The sequence below is a fragment of the Sus scrofa genome, chromosome 17 (genome assembly GCF_000003025.6).
Source record: "Sus scrofa isolate TJ Tabasco breed Duroc chromosome 17, Sscrofa11.1, whole genome shotgun sequence".
In the NCBI taxonomy this organism is placed as follows: Eukaryota; Metazoa; Chordata; class Mammalia; order Artiodactyla; family Suidae; genus Sus; species Sus scrofa.
In genome coordinates, this window is record NC_010459.5 from 59,276,770 (window position 1) to 59,296,649 (window position 19,880).

At 55.6% G+C, this 19,880-nt stretch overlaps 1 protein-coding gene across 3 annotated transcripts in view; it reads left to right on the forward strand.

The window, feature by feature from the left end:
• ZNF831 (zinc finger protein 831) overlaps nt 473-19,880 on the forward strand; it is a 109,242-nt gene continuing 89,834 nt past the window's right edge. The window contains exon 1 of one of the 3 annotated variants that reach the window (XM_005673065.3): nt 473-876. The gene's annotated coding sequence lies outside the window, so the exon portion shown is untranslated. Of the gene's footprint in view, nt 877-15,777; nt 17,341-19,880 lie in introns of those variants that run through there. The other 2 variants (XM_013985523.2, XM_013985522.2) reach the window with 2 other exon arrangements.

Consider the following 19,880-nt stretch of genomic DNA (forward strand, 5'->3'; position numbering starts at 1 on the left):
CAGAGGACTTTTTTCCCCTCCCTTTTTATGGAGTATCTCACGCAACCATTCGGAAAGAATGCCTTGGGAAGTCTCGTCAGGTATGAGAGTGTGCTTCACCCCTCTTCGCTGGCCAGGTCTAAGGTAGCTTCGAAACTAGGAAGGATAAGAGATGGCCAGGTGTGGACACCCAGGTCCTCCTTGGGCGTAATGGCGCTCTGGCTGGAATTTGGGCAAGACCCCGGGGAAGAGAAAAATCCTTCTCAAATGTCTGGGGATCCCCCACGCCGAGGGGGTTGATGTCCAGGACCTGACCCACCTGTCCGTGCTCGTGGCCGTGGGGCTGGGTGGCATGGCTGGAAGAGATGGGGCTGGGGGAGCGCCAAGCAGGCGATGCCCACCCTCACCCACCTCCTCCGAAACCCAAGTGGGGGGTGGAAGGGAGAGAGCGCAGAGAGAGAGAGAGAGAGAGGCAAACAAGTTTCCATTCGTACCGGATGGTTTTGTTTTTTTATCTGTTTGCAAATGTTCAATGTAATGGTTTGAAACCCAGCCGTGTAGCTGCCGCCGCCCACACACAGAGCTGCAGCACACGGAGCTCCAGCAGGCAAACCATCTCCCGGGCGTCGGCCATTCAACCCGAACCCACACCAGGGCAGGCTGCACACTCCCCCCGTGTCCCTTCACCGCCCCACACCGCCTGGGCACCCCCGACACCCCCCACCCTCCACTCACACAATTAAAACAAATGCCAGCCCTCGGTTTCCTCTAGAGAAGCATAGAGAGCAGCAAAGGCAGAGATGGGACGTGCAGGGAGAGAGCTCCTGCCTCGTCGGAGCCACCGGTTTGCAGGAGAGCGCGGCAGCCCCCACCTGCCTGTGGACTGACCACGTCAAGGTGAGAGCGGTCTTTGTGATGTCTTTGTGCTCCTGGAGGTCTGGGAGGCAAGGCCAGATGAAGGGACCTGAATCATTGAGCCTTGTCTGTCGCCTCCCGAGTGATTATCTCAGGCAAGCATGATGGATGCTTCCTCCCCAGCACACGCCCTGGTTTCTGACACAAGCCCCCACTTAGGGCCCCGCGCGAGCTCTGGAAGCAGGGGGCTTCCCGTGCCCCCTCCTCCACCGCTCCGCACAGCCTTCCTCCCGAGCCTGCCATGCAGACGGAGGTCTGACCCTGCCTTGGGCTTGACCTGTTGATTTCCAACTGGGGCCGCTGACCTTCCTCCCTCGAGCGAGCGCTGACCCCGCACCGCGTCCTTGGGGACCCTATGGAACGCGTCTCCGTCCAAGGGGCTTTGGGAAACCTGCTTCCCCAGTGGCCCCAAGCCCGGTAATCAGAAGCAGTCCGACCCAGCTGTCCAGCTAATCTGTATGAAATAGGCTTCCTTCCCAGGAGAAATCAACAAAGTTTAAAATAGAAGGGGCTGGAACGGCCCCGAAGCCGTGGAGCTGTGTGTGTGATGCAACGGCAGAGACGCCCGCACGGGCAGGACTGAGGCCAGACTGCGTGGCTCGCCACCATGTGAGCCAGGAAAAGAAACGCTCCCCCGGCCCATGAAGCCTGCCCGTGGTCGGAGGGGAGCCGAGCCGGGCCGCCGCCGCCGCCGCCGCCGCTGCCGCCGGCAGGTTCAAGGCGCTGGCTGGGCGGGAGGAGAGGATCAAAGATGGAGGCCGAGGGCGAGGCCGGGAAGCGGCGCGCGGGGAGCAGAGAGGCCGGTGAAGGAGCTCCGAGTTCTGTGCAGTCAGGGGATGAATCAGATGGCACAGGTCTATTTTTAGTTGCCAAGATCTGCTGTTACATTTTGCCTGGCATTAATTAATGTCATAGGCGTGTTTCATCCACAGGTTCTGAAGGGCCTCAGCCTGTCCTTCAAACCAGGAGGTGTTGACCTTCACGTGCGGGGCTCGCGGGCCTCAGGGTCTGGTCTCCAACACAAACGTGTGTCCAGAATGTTCTGCTCTCTGACCTGGCCCTCTCCGGGTGTATCCGTTAATCTCCTGGCTCCAGCCCTTGGCTGGCTGGCCACTGGCCAAGGGAGAGCTGCCATTGTTGCGCTTTGTTTTCCAAAAAGGAAAGGCTGTGCAAAGCTGAAATTGGGAAAAAAGAGGTTGGATCAGGGTTTGGGGGCCCACTCTACCACCACGAACAAGAACAAGAACGGGGCTGCTGACTCCCCGAGTGGGGGATGTTGACAAAGCATATTTCCGAAACAGGTTTGGACAAAGTGCGATAGTCTAGCAGGAACTAGTTACGGGGCTGGGGTTGATCAGATGTCGGCTGGAATCGTGTCTGGGGTTCATTACCCCGATCACGCCTGTTCATCCTTCACGGCCCGGGCTGTGCATCGGAAGAGCGGTGTAAACGCAGGAGATGTTATGAGCACGGTGCCGCGGTCTCCCAGGCAATAGCAGGGTAACAGCCAGCTGGGGCGCCAAGCGGGAGTGAGGAACGGAAGGCCACGCGGCAGCTGAGCGGTGGGATGGCTGCTTCTGGACATTGGCGACAGTTATTAGGTCGGAGAGAAAGTGTGATGACATCACGGCCCCTAACTGGAAGGACACCCCTCATACTCCCTTAAGTTAATCAGAATATCCGCCCCCCCACCCCGATCCTGTAGTCAGACCCAGCCACTGACAACTTGGCTTCCAGAGCCATGTGTTGAGACCTATGTGTGGTCCTTGTCAAGTTCATTCATGGTGGGTCCGTCCAACGCAGGAGCATGGACAACCCATTGAGTCCCCAGGACACGTGGCTGGCCTCTCTGCTGACCAGAGAGACACAGAGGCGGTCTCTGATGACCCCTGGCCAAGCCACTCTTCAGGTCCTCTGGAAGCATTGCCATCTTTGGATTTCCCAAGTTCTCAGGGAAGAAGGTCAGGCCCCCGAGAGTGTGTAAGCCAGCGGGGCCCTGACCTTGGGCGTTTTGCCAAGAGGTTGGGGTCGATCCTTCTTCCCTGACCGCCGACTCAGGGGTCCCGGGCCCACCCATCTCTGCTGCGTGTGTCTGGGCGAGTGCCGCCCTCGACCACACCACACTCCCTGAGCATGGCTGGTCACAGCCTCTTGCGGGGCCTCTTCAGCAGCCAGCGTTGGGTGGATCTGGGTGGCAAACAGCTGTTTTCGGCCAGAAGAGGTGATGGATGAGCCAGTGGGTGGGCTCTCTGTTGGGAACGAGAATCTCTGGCCCCTTCCAGGTCAGTGTGTCTGAGACCCCACCAGGGGCTGCCACTAGAAAATCAAGAGAAAGCTTCCCCTGGTGCCAAGAACCTGGCGTCCCTTTGCTGCTTTGTAATTTCTTTACGCACAGGGAGGTTGGAGGCCAGAGAGCAGGTGAAGGGATCTTAATCCCAAAGTTATGATTCGAGAATGCCTTGCTCTTACTGCCCAGTGCTGTGCTGGGAAGCGGGCTTTGCCTGCTCTCCCTTAATGCCGGCAACACTCTACAAGGCTGCTGCTGCTGTCCCGACAACCTCTCTCTCTCTTTTTTTTTAAGTTTAATTTTAATTTAAAAAAAAATGTAGGGAGTTTCCGTTGTGGCTCAGCAGATTAAGAACCTGACTTGTATCCATGAGGATGTGGGTTTGATCCCTGGCCTCAGTAGTGGGTTAAGGATCTGGTGTTGCCACAAGCTGCAGCATAGGTTGCAGGTACGGCTGGGGTCTAGCATTGCCATGAGCTGTGGTGTAGGGTGCAGACATGGTTTGGTTATGCCACAGGTATGGCCCTAAAAAGAAAATAGAAAAAACGTTAAATTAGAAAATTTTGACCACACCCATGGCATTCAGAAGTTTCTGGGGCCAGGGATCGAACTCATGCCACAGCAGTAACAATGCTGGATCCCTAACCCTCTGAGCCACCAGGAAACTCCCCTTATGGCATCTTGATGGAGGAGGAGACGGAGCCTTATCTTTTGTGTTTTCTCTTCTTTTTCTTATGGTTGCAACCATGGCACATGGAAGCTCCCAGGCTAGGGATTGAGTTGGAGCTGCAGCTGCCAGCCTACACCACAGCCACAGCAACTCAGGATGGGAGCCGTGTCTGCAACCTTCACCACAGCTCACAGCCATGCTGGATCCTTAACCCACTGAGCGAGGCCAGTGATCCAACCCACATCCTCGTGAATGCTAGTTGGGTTCATAACCTGTTGAGCCACAGTGGGAACTCCATGCATTTTATTTTCAGAACACAAAAATTTTGCCTTGCCCTCTGTAGTATACCCATTGATCTCACTATAAAATAGCACTTTCTCCCTAAAAAAGGCTTGCACTCCTGGGTGAAACACGTGTTTACACTCAGTGTCGCAAGGTGGTTCCCCTGTGGCATGGACTCCGCCCATTCGGCAAGTGCAGGTGTCCCAGCTGGGATAGCCCGAGCTCAGCCTATCCGAGGGGCGGGCTGCAGGGCTCTGAGCTAGGCCCCCCTGCCTGCTTAGCACCTTCTGCACTTGCCAGTGACAGTGAGTGAAGGGCGGAGCCCCCTGAGTGCCGCCCCCCAGAGGATGCGCGCGTGAAGCTCAGCAATTGGGCGGATGATGGGCTCCGGTTGCGTGTGGGGTCCTGGTGTCAGCAGTGCTGTGGGGAAGCCGGACAAAGGTCTGGGGAGGAGGCTTTTGTTCCACGTGGGCTGAGGGCTCTTCAGGGACCCTCACTCCCAAGAAGCCCAGCCACAGGCCCTCCCTACCACCGCCTCTTCCCCTGTGACCGCTGCAGGCCTCGCATCCCGAGAGAGCCCTAGAAACGGGCCCTGCTGATGCAAACAAACGGGCCCCTCGCCACAGGAAATGTGGCCTCACACTTGCACGGATAACGCCAGGTTCCTCATAGAAACCAAAGAGGAGCAGGTTTGAGATTTTTAACTAAATTAGGAAACACGTGTTCTCTCTCCCCACCTCTCCCCGCAGCGATTCTCAGCCTACCTCACAAGTAGTCATTGCCCTCTTTCGTACCCTACACTGGGAACCTGGAGTCTTAGGAAATAAAGCCCTGCTCCTCTGGGCTTAGCTGAAAGCTGGGAGAAAACAGGACATTCGTGATAACAGAAACCCATGGGCCCAGGGCCCAGGTAGGGCTCTCAGGAAGGAAACAGGAGGCCTAGTGGAGATTGGATTTCAGGTACACGGTGGCCCTCCTGCAGTATAAGCGTGTTTCCCGTACCCACGGGGCCTCCTCACCGAGCAGGATTATCTGTTGTTTCTTCAAAGCTCAAATTTAACCAGGTATTTTTATGTATTTGTTAGAACTAGAATCCACAGCACAGGGGACCCCCGACGCAAGACTCAGAAACCTCATCTGGGGAGAGTAGGGGCCAAGTTCTCCATCAGACTTGGGTCCTGGCCTCTGGTGAGCATAAGGCAGCCTGCCGTGCTCCAGGGCACCCAGCTCCTGGCACATGCTAACCTTTCTGTGCCGGGAGGTCTCCTTGGGTCTGCCCCCTGGGAGCATGATGCAATTTGTGGTGGTCCAGGGGAAAAGCCGAGGCCCAGGGATGCTGGGGGAACCGCCAGGCCCGCAGAGTCAGCCCCTGGCCTGTCTCTCAGCGCTTTCTGGCAGGGGGTGGGTAAGCAGTGGGAGCACTAAGGAAAACTAGGCTTCGGAGGAGCGGTAATAACAGGTTAGCTTGGAAGTGCTCTGTGCTGAGATGGGAACGGCTGTGTCAACACATGCAAATTATATGCAAATACACTCAGCTGGCCTGCCAGTGTATTCGTGGAAGGGAGGCCAGGAGCCCGGCCCTGCCGCCCTGGGCTCCCGGTTAGGGCCGGTGTTCCAGACTGAGCACCGCTGGGACCCGGGAAGGTCCACGTTCCCAGGTGCACGGGGTCTGGGGCCGCAGGCCTGTGTGCGTGAGCAAGAGCACACCACGCAGTGCTCTGGGGCGTGGATGAGGATGCGGGGGCTGGTGCGGAGGTGGAGGCGTAAGGGGAGTGGGGGTGGGATCCACTGCTGTGGGCGTGACCTGCCTCCCTGATCTGTGCACACCCTCGCCTGGGGCCCCTCCACCATCTCTCTGGAGAGGAAGAGGCAGCCCTTACTCTGGGCACCTCCAGCCTATGCGGCCCAGGACTGGAGGCTACTGAAGGGAGTCAGAGCAGAGGTGCTCCCACCGTTAACAGGGACAGGATGTTGGAGAGCTGCCTCCCGGTGGAGCACCTCGAACCTCATTCCCGCAACTGCCTGGTGTTACTACTGCCGCTGCCAGACAGGCATGCACCAGGCTTTGGAAGGCAAAGGAACTTGCCCACAACTAGTGAGAACACAGCCAAGGTTCAACCCCAGCTGCTCCCAGTGTTCCCGCTCTGCCATTTGGCCAGGGGGATGCCTGACCTGGCGAATCAAAGATGGTATTAAAACCTGGATCCTGGGCATGGGCTTTTCAAAGAGGGAGCATTTTGTGAAGAAGCTCTCAGTGGAGATTTACAGCAGTTTGAACTGAGATGTTTTGTGATTTTCGAATTAACAGGGTGGGTTGGCCTCAAATGTTTGGTGCCTGCTGAAGCCTGTATGTTGGGAGATGTTCTCCGAGAGAGGAGCGGAGTCCAAGCAACCGTGGTGGGGAGGGGGCTGCCCCAGCCCCTCCCATCTGCCTGCTGAAGGAAGGAGCTTGGTTTAATGGCTAAGTGTGGTGACATGGGGCAGGGCTACCTGGGTCCAAACTGGCCTCACCTGTGCCAGCCTCCTTTTCATTGGCGAGGCCTGTAATGACTGACCCCACCCATCATGGTTCACAGGTGTTGCTGGCTTAGCACCCGATCAGTTGGGCGATGATTTGTCCTTGCTGGGCGCCTGGCACCATCTTAGGTGCTGCAGGAACCACAGCAATGCAAGCAGCGTGCTCTCAGCCTCGGAGAGCTCAGACTGCAGGAAACCAGGCTAAATCCATTACAGTGAGAGGCTGGTAGAGCTGCACCCAGAAAGGGCTGCGGAGACCATGCCACTGACGTGCAGGACGGGGTGGCCCCCTCTAGCCGGCGAGACCACTAAGGAGGTGGCATTTGGATCTGCCTCGATGGACGGTAGGTGCTGTCCATGTGGACGTGGGCCGGAAAGGAGCTCCAGGCTGAGGGGGACAGCAGAAGCAAAGCGTGGAGAGGGATCTGGGAGCAGCCCGTTGTCGGGGGAGGGGTGTCCATCCCCCCCCCCGGGCCAGGCCACCAGCCTGGAGCTGGTGACAAGGGAGAACGGTCCCTGTGCTGTGGGGTTTCGAGGCTCAGCCAGTGAGGACAGGCTAATTGTTGAATTGTAGCTGTGGCGAGTGTGGGCAGGTCTGACCTGGTCAGGGAGCTGGCATCTTCTTGGGCTTCCTGGAGGCCCTCAGAACTGAGTGAGACGTGCAGGTTTGGTGTAAGGTGATGACGTGCAGAGGAAAGGGAGGGACACTGGGACACTTGGGCAGGAGTGAAGGAGCTAAAAGGCCCGGCCTGGCTGGGATGCAGAACAAGTGGGGTTTGAGTTCCCATTGTGCTTCAGTGGGTTAAGAACTGCATTAGTAACCATGAGGTTGTGAGTTTGATCCCTGGCCTCGCTCAGTGGGTTAAGGATCTGGCATTCCCGTGAGCTGTGGGGTGGGTCACAGATGCAGATCCTGTATGGCTGTGGCTGTGGTGTAGGCCAGCAGCTTCAGCTCTGATTCGATCCCTAGCCTGGGGACTTCCTTAAGCCCTGGGTGTGGCCCTAAAATGACCAAAAGGAAAAAAAAAAAAAAAAAGGATAAGCCGCCCTTTGGTTTGCAAAGGCCCTCAGGGTGAAGGTAGGCCCTGGCCTTGGGCTGGCAGTGGGCCTTACACTCAGCTAAAAGCCCGCTCAGCTGCCTCCACCGTCCCCAGCCCACCAAGCCCAGCGGCGCCCGCAGACCCTGCTCCCGAGCTCGGCTCACTTGGCTCCTGTCCCGCTTCCGTCAGAGAACACATGCGCTGGCTCCCAGCCGGTACTCTCCGAGCACTGCCCCCGGGGCCGCATTCTGCACAACTGACCCCAGGAGTACAGGAAGGAGTCAGCAGGACACGAAGCACGCCTGAGCCCGCTGCCTGACTTTTGGGAGGGTCAGGGCCTGCTTTCTGTTCGGCTCCCCTCCCTGGGCGGGCATCTTCACAGGCTGGGCTTCCCACACAGCAGCAGGCAGATTGCTTCCCCCAGAGACTGTGCTCCAAGGCCCACAGGGTGAAGTGCTTAATTGTGCAGGATGCTGCTGGGGCGGCCTGGGTCTCCCGGCTGCCAAGACCTGATTGGGAGGCTGGACGAACCTGCCCGATGGCCTCAGGGCCCCCCGGCCCAGCCTCGGAAGGGAGGGTCCTAGGTCAGATGGCCCTGCCATGCTAGGCTCTAGAGGGACAAGGACCCGCTAGGAAGTGGCTTTGGCAGCCCAGCCTGGGAGAGGGAACTGCCGCCCTGGCATTTTGTGCTGGAGGAAGCCCTTTCCTCGACAGGAGCCGCAGGCCGCCTCTGCTGGCCCGTCACGGCTGAGCAGCTTTGTCCCACACTTGCCTTACCCAGTCCTACTTGGAGCTGGGCTAAGAAAGTTAAAATCTGCCTCATCTCCAAGGAGGGCCCAGAACAGTGACAGAAGCTGACGGATAAGCGGTCACTACAGTCAATGTGCTGTCCTGCCGCGTGAGCCACGAGGTGGAGGCTGCGTGGGGCCCTGGCCGACGCAGAGACCCCCGATGCCTGGAAAGCCGGGCCACGCCTTGTGGAGGATGCGCCACTCGGACAGTCTGGATCCGTTTCTCCCACTGTGGGATAGAGAAACCCGCCTCCAGCACAAGGACGTGCACGTGGGTCAGCCGCACAGAACGCACACACGACGCTTTGGGGGACCTGTGTGGCCCCGTCGCAGAGCAGCACACGGCAGGGCTCTTTGCTCAGGTGTCTGCGGCAGAAGGAAGGAGACACGTGGTCCCCAGCAAAACGTGCGACGTTTATCTTCTTTCTTTTTCCATCCACTTTCCCTCATCCAGTGTCCCACCCCGGACTCTGAAAAGTTCCTTCTTCTGTCCTGACCCTATTTCTCTCAACTACTCTCTTGATCTGTGCTGTGTCCTCAACTACTTAGAATGAAATTTCTCCTGTGGCCTCAAAAGCTCTACATCCCTTGTCCTCTGCACAAACTCTGGCCTCATGTCTAGCATTCTTCTCTTTGCTGTTATTCTGCACTCCCATCAGCCTCTGCTGTTTTAACTTGCCAAGTGAGCGCTTGCCCCAGGACCTTTGCATGTCACATTCCTTTGGTCTAGAACTGCTTGTGCGCAGATTTCCCCATGGCCGAATCTTTCTTCTAGTTCAGGTCTTTTCACCCGTGTCCTTCCACGCCGTTTTTCTCTCTCCGTCGCACTTCCTCTGTCTGAAGTGACCTCGCGCATCGACGCATTTGTCTTCTTCGTGATTATCTCCTGCTGCAAGATGTCAGTCTACTGAGGACAGGGACCTCTCTGTCTAGTCCCCTGTTCCTTTGACCTAGAATAGGTCTTGGGACCTGATTGCTATTAAGTGTTTGGCGAAGGTGATTTCCCTGTCGCCTTGGAGGGTGAGGTTTTCTGTCTTCATTGCATTTTGGGGTTGAGTTTTGTGCTTGTTCCCCCTCAGTCGTCTTGCTCACGGGTCGGGTCACTGAAAAGACTAAAGAACAGTCTAGTGAAGATAAAACCTTCTCCAGGCAGCGGGAAGTGAAGGCACAGCTTGGACGGCTCTTCGTGGACAGGAAGACAGGCCAGGCTGGGCGCGTGCATGCATCGCCCTTTCCACCTGCATGTGCCTGCACGGTGCCCACCTTTGCAGGGATGTGCACTTGACACCATCGTGAACAGCCACGGTCTGGTGGTGTGGGTAATGGCCTGGGCTCCGGTGAGGTGGCTTCTGGTCCACCTCTGTGATCTTTAAAATGAAGGGGTGGAAGAATGGCTGTAGGTCCGGGGCTGAATCCTACTGGGAATGATCTCTCTCCTCCGCTAGGAAACCTCATCGTCAGCCTTGAGAGGTGTGCTGGAGGGCGTGGAGCCAGGGTTGCCATAGAGAAGCTATGGGTGAGGAGTCCTGTTGTGGCTCAGAGGGTTAAAGACCTGCCTAGTGTCCATGAGGATGTGGGTTTGATCTCTGGCCTCAGCAGTTTAAGGATCTGCCATTGCTGCAAGTTGTGATGTAGGTCACAGACGCAGCTTGGATCTGGTGTGGCTATGGCTATGGTTTAGGCCAGCAGCTGCAGCTCTGATTCGACCCCTCGCCTGGGACCCTCCATATGCTGCAAGTGCGGCTGTAAAAAGCCAAAAAAAAAAAGAAAGTATGGATGAGCCGTGTGTTTCCCTGGTGTGCCACCAAAGACCCTGAGGTCCTTAGTGCTTAGAAACAAGTCCTGCAGGGAGCTGGGACAGTGGTCCCTGTGCCCCCGGGGAGAGGGGGCCTGTGGTCAGGCAGCTGTTTCCTCCGGGTACCAGTGGGATTCTGAACTCGGGGAACTGGGCGCCTTACAATTTGAGCTCTGCTTTCTCCCAAAGAGGACTTGGGGGGCGGGGGGTGGGGGTGGGGGTGGGGCTTGCAGTAGGAACACAACCGGAGACTGGGACAGTGGGGAATGAAGCCAGCATGTGAGACCAGAGGCCACCCAGAGGAAGAGAAAATCAAATCCCTGGGCCCTCTCAGGCGCGGACTTGGATTCGAGGAATTGTCCTCATTCGGTTTCACAAGGACAAAAGGATTCTTGGCTGGGGAGGAGCAGCTGGCAGAGGCTGATGTACAAATCTGTGTTTTAATCTGTTTATTCAAATGTTTAAACATATTGTTTTTGTAAATACATCGGAAAGACACTGATAGCTAGTCTCCCAAGGGATGGGGTGGGGACTTAGGCTTTCCATTTTGTTCCCCATCTGGACCAGTGACCTCTTCCCCTTAAAAAAAAAAAAAGAAAGAAAGAAGAAAAAAGAAAACAAACTCCTTATGTAAGAAACTTTCGAGAGCGAGAGGGAAGAGGGAAACCAGTTTTTCTTGTTATAGATGAGATGTGAGGCTTTTTCTTTCTGGTCTAAAAAATTAATCTACAGAAACAGTGGGCGACACCCACAAAAATCACTGCAGGTGCTGAAAATGATTTCGTTTTTACACCTGATGATTAAAAGTCTGATAGCCCAGGGCTCGAGAGCCCCAGCACATCTTCCTAAACAGGGTTGCAGTTTACAGGGAAACAGAATGCCCCCGTCTCTGCGGGTCCCTCAGCCACTTTCCTCCTGTGTGGCTCCGCGAGGGCACAGTCAGGGCCATGGTCTGGGGAGGTGAACTTGGCAGGGAGCTACGGTGGGAGAACACTGGGAGCATCGTGTGCGATGGGCCTGGGAGGCTGTGAGTCTTTCCCCGGACGCACTGCCTTCCCAGCCTGGTGCGAGCAGGAGCCAGCTTGACAGCGAATCTCCACCAGTGAGATGGGGGCTGTTCTGGAAAGCGGGGGGCGTCCTTCACCGCACAGGGAGGGACACAATGTGGGGAAACCGTCTTGAGCGGCAGAAGGACGTCGTCTTGGCAAACTTCTGCCCTCTGCCCTTTGAGCCCCACGTCATGGCAAGGGGCATCTTTCTGCTTCCTCCCTCGGCCCCCTGGGGCCGACACACAGCCTGTCTGACCTGCCGTTTCCCAAGACGGCCGCGCAGGCCCTGGGTGCCGTCTCCTTTAGAAAAAGTTTCCTTCTGTAACTTTAGGTGGGGCTAGCAAAAATTTTTTTAATAAAGCATAGTTGATTTACAACCTTCTGTCACTTTCTGCTGCACAGCAAAGTGACCCGGTCACACCTGGGTACACACTCCTTTCCGCATGTATCTTCCATCACGTTCCACCACAGAGACTGGATATAGGTCCCTGTGCTGTACAGCAGGACCTCATTGCTTGTCTAAGGGTACCAGTTTGCATCGACTCATCCCAAACTCCCAGTCCACCCCACTCCCTTAAAAATTTTTAATAACCTTTTTATTTGGGAAGACTTTTCAGTTTATGGGAACATGGCAGAGTTGGCACAGAGCATTCCCACATTCCACGGTGCCCATCTCGAGCGCCTCACAGGCACACGTTCACAGCAGAGGGGCAGACACTGGTGCCTTCCTTAGACATTCGCGGTCTTTCCCTGAAGGCTGGGTTTCTGTTTGAGCGTCCGCATGAGAGTTGAGTGATGCCTTTGCCGACACCTTTAGAAAAAGCGAGTGCCCGGGGAGTTCTCGTCGTGGTTGTTACCCAAGTGCGTCCTGACCACAGCACCTGTGATTACAGCTTGCGACCAATTAAATGATGAAAAGCAACTACAGAGAAGATGCTGTGCCGCTTGGGGCAGGGGTTCTCGGCAGGCTGGGGTCCAGCCCTTTCCCTTCCCGCCCCACTGGAAGCGGGGGCACCGGTCACATCCCCCAGAAAGCCGGCCCTGGAGTCCCAGCCAAGGCCAGTGGCCCTTCCACAGTCCAACAGCGCCTCCCTCCTCAGCAGGAGGAGGCGGAGGTGAGGGAACTCGGGTGGGTGGGTGGGGGAAATAACGTTTCCATTTCAATTATGCAGCCGAACCTTGACCTCCACTAGGGTGGAGAAGCAAAAGCTGGCTGGGTGCATCATGTTTTAGATAAAAACAGTGTTGAAGTGGCACTAAGGACGCGCGCACAGATAATTACACGGGCCACTCATGCCGTCACACTTCGAGGGGAGGGGGAGGCACTTTTCCATCTGCCCAGAAATGAGAACAGCCGTCGGGACCGTGTCACGTGTCCATGGGGTGCTGCTTCCGAAAGGGACTCAGCAGGTTTGAACTCAGCTGGCATTAGACATGGATGGTGATGGCAACCTCTTTTGACAACGTGGACAGGAAGGGGAATGGAGCCCAGAGAGGGAGGGGCTTAAATGAAAATCTGAGCACGTGTTCCCACACACTGGTCGTAGGCCCCAGGGTGGGCCGTGTAACGCTCATGCCCCCACCTCCTCTGTGAAGCCCGCCGTGATGCACGATGCCCTCTGCATTTGATGAGCTTGCAGCCCTTGAGTTTTCCATGCTGGGCAGGTCCCACTGGCTTAGGCCTCTGAGTCCCCCAGTGCAAGGCTCCAGGCCTGAGGGATTTGATAGGGTTTGCCATCAGCTGACATTGACTGAGGGCTGACATTGTGCAGGGTGTCAGGTAACTCAGGGGAACACGTGGGATAGATGATCCCGGCAAGAACAAGAGGTGTCTGTCTCAGGAGAGCCCAGGGAAGAGGGGTGGTTGTCTCTCCTGATTGGTCTTGCCTTTTGGCCACGCCCAGAGCATTCGGAAGCTCCCCGGCTGGGGGTGAAACCTGCACCACAGCAGTAACAGCGCCAGGTCCCTAACCTGCTGATCCAGCGGGGAACCCCTCGTCCTGGTCCTGAGTGGTCTTGCATGGCCTTGGCTTGTCACAGATTGTCCCACTGTAGGTATAGGTGTGGAAGCAAATGCCTCCATCCGTTTCCGTTCACTTAACACAGGTTTTTGGGCGCTGGATGCTGTGTTGGGCTGCTTTGCATAGGCCACTGGAGGTCAGGGGGAGAAGGGCAGGCAGCAGGATGTGGGGTGAGGGACGCACCCGGGACGAGCTCTGAGAGTCTTGGCTTGTATCACTTCTGGTTTGACTCATCCGCAGCGCCGAGAAGCGCTTCAGAGCCCTGCTGGCTGGTGAGCTGAGCCAGGTCCCCAGGCCCCAGATTTCCTGCTCAGACTCATCCTCATGCTGAGTCCTGGTTGAGCCAGGTGGCTGCTCTCAGAGCAGTGAGCAGGCGGCCAGGTGCAGCCGCCCTCCCTGTGGCTTTCTGCCACGTGACTGCATACGTGGGGTCAGGGAAGGCTCTGAACCCCGGGAGACGCGGGGGTCAGTCTGCTCCCCTGGCCCCAGATTCTGGACGGCAGTGGGGGGTGGGGGGGCCTTGCGTGCATTATTTCCCACCCCCGCCCCTGTCTCCCCCGGACACGCAGGGTGTCTGCCGACGTCCTGTCCTGGTTTTGCTGCCTTTTCTTGTGGCTGCACCTGAGAGCTTTGCTTTAAAGAACAGTCATTATAGACGGCAGTTTTGCCAAATGAGCCTTGCTCTTGGCAAGGGAGTGATACATCTTTTTTGTTTGTTTCCTTATGGGGGATAAAGGCCTAAGCAAGGGAGTTCACAGTCATTGGGAAATGATTTTTGTCTTTCTTGGGTGACTATTGTCACGTGCTTTGCAGGTTGGTGATCGGCTGCACGCTCTGGAGGCCTGAGGTACATGGCAGTGTTCAGGCAGATTGAAAGGCAAGGGATTATTTATTATATTGAGATAGAATTCACATACCATAAAGTCTACTTGTTGACTTTAGCTGGTGAGTTTGTACGTTCAGAGTTGTGCACTCGTCACTATGACCTAATTCTAGACTATTCCGCTCCCCCCATAACCTCTGTACCCAGAGCACTCACTCCTCTCTCTCCCCCCAGCCCGAGGGAGCTACAAATCTACTTGCTGTCTACAGATTAGCCTATTCTGGTCGTTTCACATACATGAACTCAGTCGATATGGGGCCTTGGTGTCCGGCTTCTTTCCCTTAGTGCATCAGTCCTGGGGTCCACCCATGTTCCAGCAGGTGCTGGAACTTCATTGTCTTTTTACTGTCGGAGGACATCCGTGGCGTGGATAGGTCACACTTTGTTTACCTAATCATCCGCTGATGTATTTATTTCTAGTTAACTCCAAAGGGACTTGGGTTTTTTAATTTTATCGGAGTATAGTTGATATGCACTGTTGTGTCAGTTTCTGCTGTACAGCAGAGTGACCAGTCCCTGTTCTCCCCCCCCCCCCCACGGGAAAAGGGAACCCTCCTACACTGTTGGCGGGAAGGTAAATTGATACAACCTCTGTGGAAAAGAGTATGGGGATTTGGTTTTGTTTTTTTTTTTTTAAAGCAGCTGTTGGAATGTTCCTTCGTGGCACAGCAGGTTAAGCATCTGGCATTGTCACTGCAGCAGCTTGTGTTGCTGCTGTGGTACAGGTTTGATCCTTGGCCAGCGGAACTCCCACATGCTGCAGGAGTGGCCATAAATAAATAAACAAACAAACAAAAGTAGCTTTTGTATAGGAAACTTTCCCCATTAATTTATGTTCATGATGCGCATTCACACTGTAACTTGGCAGAAAAAAAGGTAAACCTGAGTCCTTTCAGCATGAAGAGATGCCTGCATCCCTGTGAGCTTCCCTGGCTAGGCCTGGGGAGACATCTGGCCTGGGCCCCGAGACAGCCGGCCGCACTCAGCCCTTTCTCCATCCCTTTCCACGGCTCTCTGCTCCAGTTCTCCGCACTCCAGGTGAAGGCCCATCCTTTCTGCATGTGAGGCTGGCGTTTTGATGGTACATCCTCCTCCTCTTCTCCCTCCCCTGGCCCACAGCTGCCCCCTGGCCCTCTCTCCCTCTCAGGCACAGGGGTGCACTCACAAGCCTTCAACCTTGGTGTGTTTTCAGGTCTCCCCAGCCTGCCCCTTGCTGCTGCTTCTGCCCATCAGATTCTTACACATCCTGCAACACCCAGCTCATCTCTTTCCTCCGGGAAGGCTCCCCATAGCGCTTTGCTTCTATGTCGTGGCCAGGGAAGGTTCTAGGATACTTACCAATGGGAGAGGAGTTCCTGTTGTGGCTCAGCCAGTTAAGAACCCGACATAGGGTCCATGAGGATGCAGGTTCAATCCCTGGCCTTTGGTGTTGCTGCAAGCTTCGGTGTCGTTTTCGGATGTGGCTCGGATCCCAAGTTGCTATGGCTGTGGTATAGGCTGATAGTGGTAGCTCTGATTCAGTCATTGGCTTGTGAACTTCCATATGCCGCAGGTGTGGCCATTAAAAGGAAAAAAAAAAAATCCATACCAAACAAACAAACAGGTACCAGTGAATGAAAATGGATGCCGGTGTCAGTGCTGGGTTCTGAGGGTCCCGGGGAAGGGGTGCTGGAGGGATGGTGCTGCTACATGGTTGAAGCATCATCTGCAGCTCTACCCTCTTTCCCGTTCTTAGCCTGCCCGCTACCTGTGGCCTCTTGCATAGGTGGTGGCTCACATAGCCAGAGAGGTGCTTAGGCATTGAGGCTGGCAGTCTATGGAGGGAAGACATGAGAATCTGTATGATTTTGTTCTCCCAAAGGAGAGCTCACTCAGCCAGATGAAACTCCTTCCCAAACGCAACCTGTCTCAACGTGCGGCTTAGACCAGCTGGACGTTACTGGTGGCAAAGTGGGGTAGGGAAACCTCCCTCTCCCCAGTGGGGAAAAAAGGCACATATCAAAGCAGCGGGAAAGCCTTGACGAGTTAATGTGCCACCAGTCTGTATCTGGTCTGTCCCGTGTCCCAAATCGTCTCCTCTTCTGGCTTAGACACTCATTTTGCTTCTCAGCCTCCACCAGTGAGAATACCTATTTTCATGTATATATATTGAACTTTTATACGTCGTGTTTTATACATTCATGGACTGTATGTATTGTCCATGGCACACGCACCCTCCCCATCCCGCCTGTGTTGGCTTCTCCCAGAGTCAGAGAGAGGAGGGCGGGGAACCAGGGTGGGGAGACGCAGGGCTCGCTGTGGCTGCAGATTCTAGGGGCGTCCCCAATGCTGTCGTCAAGACGATGTTGTACAATGTCTTGAAAACAAAAGTTAATGCAAACCTTTTGATGTTGAGCGCACCATTGGAGGTCTGTCGCCATCATCACTTGCGTGGCAAGGCTCCACCTGGGCCCTGGGGGACCTCCAGCATCCGCGGGCTGGCCCTGCAGACGGCCCCCCAACCCCACATCCAGGAAGAGGAGCGCCCAGGCTGGCATTCTCACCAGCCCGCATAGACAGCCCCCACTTCCAGGCAGCAGGCTCTGTGCACGGGTGGTGAGCGCCGCCGTCACCGTGACTAAAGGCCTCAGCTGCGGCTCTGTTTCTCCCCCCGCCCCCCCCCGCACCCCCCGCATCTTTCTCTTCCTGTTTTCTGAGGGTTGCTACTGTGACATTAAGTAATGTATAGAAAATAATCGACTTCCTATTTCTGAGCCGGCCCGAGTTTCGTCTCTGCTCACGTCTCCTCCAGGGTGCTCACAGTGGTGCTTTTCTGGGCGAAACGCCGAGGTGACCCGGAGGCCACACCGTGGGAGGCCGCCCGCTTTTCTGCCCCGCGGGGAGGGTGTCTCTGTGCTCTGGGGTGCTGCTTTTTGCGGAGCGGGGCCTGGAAGGAGGCCTGAGGCATCTCAGCAGAGAGAGTGGAGGGAGGGCCAGGCCGGCGGCCCCCCGCTCCAGGTGGCCTGCCCAGGTGTCTTTTCTGGGGCCCCGGAGGGCTCCTCAGTGTCGGCCCGGGTCATTTGTGTTTGAATCGGAGCAACACTGACTGCAAACACATCACTCTCCATCAAGGTAGGTACCCTACTCTACAAGATGAGCGTGTAGAAGAGGCCAGGTTTTTTTCTGTTTTCTTCTAAAAACAACTCTTTTTTACCCTGTGCTCTTAATGATATATTTACCTTCAAGCACACAGTTAAAAAAAGAAAGTGCTACGTAAAACTGGGTCTGACCCAGTTCGGTAATCCTCTTGTGTGTTGAACACGACTGTTATTTTGTCAAAATATTTACAGCAACTCATAATGACTGTCAGAGTCCAAGTCCACCATCCCTGTCCTGCGGAACAGAAAACAGCCTATGAGGAAATTTGTTGCTTTGTAAGCAGTTCTTCTTTCCACGATAGACCTAATTAAACTGGAGGTGTGAATTGGCTAGAAACTTCCATCCTGATCGCCTGAGAGTTTGAAAAACAAAACGTATAGTGTAATCTAAATATCAAAGTATTTGCTAAGAGACCCTGTTTATAGCGGTTCTACGGATCCGCCACCCAAGGGTAGCGTTTTTCAATGAGATTTACAAGGGGCCACGGACCCTGGACCATGTATTTAATCATATATTTGGGTTCCCAGTATCCAAAATAGCTGAGAGCTGGAGGGTCTGTCAGATAAGGCCTGGAGCCCGCGTTCTGAGAGGTGGTATGCTTCCCCGTTCCCGTGGCAAATCTTTCTGTGAGACTGAAACCAGAGATGTTATCTGCCAGAATGCAAGGGGGCAGGATGCAAGTCAGAGGCCCGATAACATCAGCAGACTGGGAAAAGCAGACCAAATGTCAGGGCCCGTTTAAAATAATGTGCCTTGTACTCACCCTAATTCTATCGCCCCAGCTAAGGGCAAGCAGCGGGCCCACGAGACTGACAGCAAGGAGAGCGCGGTCGAGGTTGCGGAGAAGGCTCGGGGGCGGCAGGAGGGCTCTGCGAAGCGGGGAGATGAAGATGGGCTTCCTGCGTTTTACTTTGACCAGGAAGTTGGGGGAGGGAGCCCCCCCCAACCTGAATCATCACTGTCTCGTTGCTGAGGGGAAGGAGGCCCCCGGGGCGGGGGGCAGACGGGTGCCAGCCAGGCCTTTCTCGCAGTAGAAGCCACAGACACGCACGCCGAGGCCCCGAAGGGAGAAGGGAGGTGGGGCATCAGTGTGTGACAAAGGGGGACACCCTGTGGGATGCCCGCTGGTGGCCGTGCTTTGAACGAGTGGGCATGAGCCCCACTATCTATCTATCTGTCTGTCTATTTTCTTTTTTGGCCGCCCCGGGCATATGGCGTTCCCGGGCCAGGGGTCGGATCTGAGCCATAGTTGCGGCCTAGGCCGCAGCTGAGGCGCCACTGGATCCTTAACCCACTGTGCCCGGCAGGCCATCTGAACCTGCGTCCCAGCGCTCCAGGATGCTGCTGATCCCACTGTCGCAGCGGGAACTCCGAGCCCCTTTTAGACAAGGGAAACCCAGCTGGTGACTTAGTCAAAGTCATGAGGTTTGCAGGGAGCAGAGCAAAGGTTCAAAGGCAGGTCTTGCCTGAGGCCCCGGGGCAGTTCCTCCCGCCGGGTGTGGCGTGGTCGGGAGGGGCACACTAGCCTGAGTGCCACTGTGGCATTCAGGAGTCTCTGCAGGGCCGTCCTGGGCTTGCCCCCCAGCCTTTCCCAGCTCTGGCCTCCAACCCAGTGAGAGGTCTGTGCGCGTCCTCATTGCGCTTGTCCTGGTTTCACCGTGACCGTTTTGCACTCGTGCAATGGCGAAGCCTCTCCTCGGACGGTAGTGCTAGAAAATGCCATTTGAATATAAGGGTCTCTAAGGTAAGGGAGTTGATCCTCTGCCAAGGAAGACGATGTGCGTTGGCCGAGTCCGTGTTTGTCCAAGGGCAGCCTTGTGGCACCCGCACCCAGGGGTGTGGGTCTAGGTAAAGTCTAGATGCTGCGTTAAATGACATGGACTCATACACTGCGAAGGTTGCTCCTGTCTCAGTGCTCCCTCTTTTTACGTAGTTATTTACAATTTATCACTTCGGGTGGAGATCACTGCAGGTTTGCATGCAGCTGCGAGAACTCATCCACAGAGACCCTCTGTACTGTTACCCAGTCCCGGCCCCACCCCGCGGCGACATCTGCCAAATCACAGCCGACGCCTCGTTTCCGCCGCAGGCCCTTCCACCGCCACAGGCATCTCTTGGGGCCACACCCACCTCCGTCCCACTCTCCCCCTCTTAACAACCCCTGGTAACGATCCGTCTGTTCTCCGGTTCTACAATCTGTCATTTCAAGAGTGTTAATAAATGAAAAAACAGAACCTCCATGTGACCCAGCACTGCTCCTCCTGGGTAAACCAAACCACACCAAACCACTCATCTGAAAAGATGTATGCACCTCCGTGTCCATAGCAGCATTATTTATAACAGGGAAGATACAGAAGCAGCCTAGGTGTCCATCGACAGATAATGGATAAAGAAGATCTGGTACATATAACAATGGAATACTGCTCAGCCATAAAAAAGAATGAAATTTTGCCCTTTGCCGCCACATGGGCAGGCATGGAGGGCATTATGCTACGTGAACTGTCAGACAGAGA